General features: G+C 40.0%; 1 pseudogene; it reads right to left on the minus strand.

Annotated features, from left to right (window-relative positions):
- Positions 1–409: 409 nt before the first annotated feature.
- Positions 410–2,191, minus strand: LOC148732690 (uncharacterized; annotated as a pseudogene).
- Between the last annotated feature and the right edge of the window lie 628 nt (positions 2,192–2,819).

Genomic DNA, 2,819 nt, shown 5'->3' on the forward strand with positions numbered 1-2,819 from the left:
CGAGCAAGAGAAAGAATAGCAGAAAATCAAGAGCAGATTGATGCTCTTGAGAATGAAAGAGAGAGACTAGAAGAAAGATTATCGCTCCGTGAGAGAGTGAGAAACATCTTCAAAAAGTATGGGTTTACAGTCTCTGCTGTTGTTTTGGCAGTTGGAACAACGATTGGAGTGATTGTGAGCGCATTGACAAAAGGCTTGAAGACTGTTGCAAAAGGGGTGGAGAACGGGCTGAAGACTCTTGGAAAAAAGATCGCTGGAATTTTACCAGGTTTCATCTGTTCGATAGTCGGCTTCATTTTCAGAGCTGCTGGCTCAGTGATATCAGCTTTCTCGGACAAAATGCTTGGGTTCTGATAATGGGTGTTGCCATATTCATGGTTGAGCGATTTCAAAACAAAAAGGCGATGAATCAGGAAGGCTGAGACCAGTCCAACTGAAATCAATCCAACCTTAATTTTATCATGATTTGTTTCGCTGGCGCTCTCGCTCTCGCTCTTGCTCGCGCTTGTCTTCGTGGTCTCAGACTGAACCTCAGTTGAAGCCTTTTGAGAAGTAGGTCTCTTGATTTTCGATAAGCCCCCATTCATATGCTTAACTCCGACTGATTTCATATCCAAATTCACTGATTTATTGACCCCAAACTTCATGTCAGAACTTGCCTTCTTCAGCTTGTTATTATACCCAACTGTGCTCTGTGTGTTCAAAAGAAGATTTGAAGGCATGAGCCAATTACCTGGTGAGATTGCAAGATCAAGTCTGACTTTCGCCTCATCAATCGCGAGCTGAAACCTCTGTACGCTCTTTGAGATGTCTGTCATTCTGATCGCATCCTCAACTAAAACAAGGAACTCACGCTGAGCCTCTTTCGCACTTCCTGATAAACCCAAGATGGATGATCTTACATTGACTTGTGAACCAAGAAGGCAATAAACAAATGCCTCAATCGACTGATTCAATCTCGCCATCCCGGCTTGCGTCAAGCCTTCTGACTTATCTGCCATGAAAAACTCAAACTGTTTTTCAACTTTAACATTGTCATTCCATATGAAATATATCAGATTGCCTTTTATACCTTTTCCACTTCATCGCTGAACTTGTTGTCACCAGGATATGGGATTGTTGTTGCCATAGGTCCAGTATTCGTGACATAAATGAAAACAGATCCGAGACCGTGATTGTCTCCTTCTTTGAAGCGAAAGTCTTTCCTCGACGAAATTCCAAATTCTGAACACAATCTTTTGAACGACGGCTGATCGTAGTTATTATTCGTCTGACTGAAAGTTGAGTCGCCCGGGAGAGCCGATTCACTCTGTATTCCACCCATCTCAAAGAGAATTCTTCTGATTGTGAAATAAATGTGAAACTGCAGAACACCATCAGCTCGATTTAAGTAAACTTTTCCCTCCTTTTTGCTGAAGAATATTACTTGCACTTCGAACTTGCTCAAATCTGCATTCGGATATTCTGCTTTGAAATCATTCAAGGCTTTTGTTCTTTTTTTCTCAGCAATTCTTTTTTCTTCATCTCATCTTAACCACGCAATGAACATTTTAATTTGTTTTTTAAATCAAAATGGTTTCGTTGACAATTATTGCAGATTCAATAAGGCGAGCAAGGGGAGCTCAGAAAAATTTCACAATTAACTTTGAAAAGAAAAGCAGATTTTTATAATCACCACACTGATCTTATTCCAGCAAATTTTCAAAGAGAATTTCTCAAGCAAAGCGGCTGAAAAAAAACCAAGATAAAATTTTATGAAAATATAAAAAAACTATATTTTTATAAAAATGGAGAACTGGAATGTTAAAGAATTAAAAGCCGAGGCAAAACGACTCGGGCTAAAAAAATTTTCAAGCCTCAGAAAGCAGGAGTTGATTGAGTTGATATCAAACATTATTGACCATCCAATTCCAGCAGATTTCAATGCTCCAATTCTCAGACCAACAAGAAATTCTGGGCAGCAGAGAACGCAGACCGACGCTGGCGCAGTCGCTGACGCTTGATCCGCAAGAACAAAGGAAAAGAGAAATAAGAGAAATTGAAGAGATGCTTGGATTGAGACGCAGTCACTTACGCTCAACAACTTCAGATTTCTCGGACGAATGGAACGAGTTCGTTGAAAACTACGAAAATAATCCATTTACAGTTCGAGACAACGGACGCTGGCGCGCCTGCGAGTCAGCATCTGCATTGAGAGGTTTCGCAAGGCAGTTCAGAATAGATGGAGTTGAGGGTTTTGGGCCAAATTAATTTATGCAGGAGGTAAAACCGGTAGTCTTGAAAGTCATGAGAGAGAACCGCCAGACAACTCCCCGGCGGACTCAAGATGATTCTTTCTTGCGAGATGAAGAGGCGAGCCATGGATGGAGAAGTTCAGTATCTTGACGCTTATTTCCACACCAACACAAATGAAAATCTTAATGCAACTAATGAATCTGAAGAATATGAAAGATTTATGCAAACTATTCAAGAAAGAATTGAAGAATTCGACACTTTTTTTGTAACGGAAGTAACTGGGAGTTTCACAGAGTCATTTCACTTGACCTGCACCTTGTACAGTACAACCCTTTGAACGGCAGCTCTTACATCGAATTTCCGAAATAGCTTAAAGGAAAAAAAGCAATAATCAATATGGAAAATCAAGATAATGAATGTTTTAATGGAGCATTACAAGAGCGCTTTATCCAGTTGAGAAAAACCCTCAAAGAAAAACAAAGATTCTTAAAGAACAATCTGATCAACTCGACTGGAGAGGAATCAACTTCCCGGTTGAGCTTGACAAGATAAAAAAGTTTCAAAATCAGAACGAAAATATCGCG

Source organism: Stylophora pistillata, chromosome 4 (genome assembly GCF_964205215.1).
Source record: "Stylophora pistillata chromosome 4, jaStyPist1.2, whole genome shotgun sequence".
Classification (NCBI taxonomy): Eukaryota; Metazoa; Cnidaria; class Anthozoa; order Scleractinia; family Pocilloporidae; genus Stylophora; species Stylophora pistillata.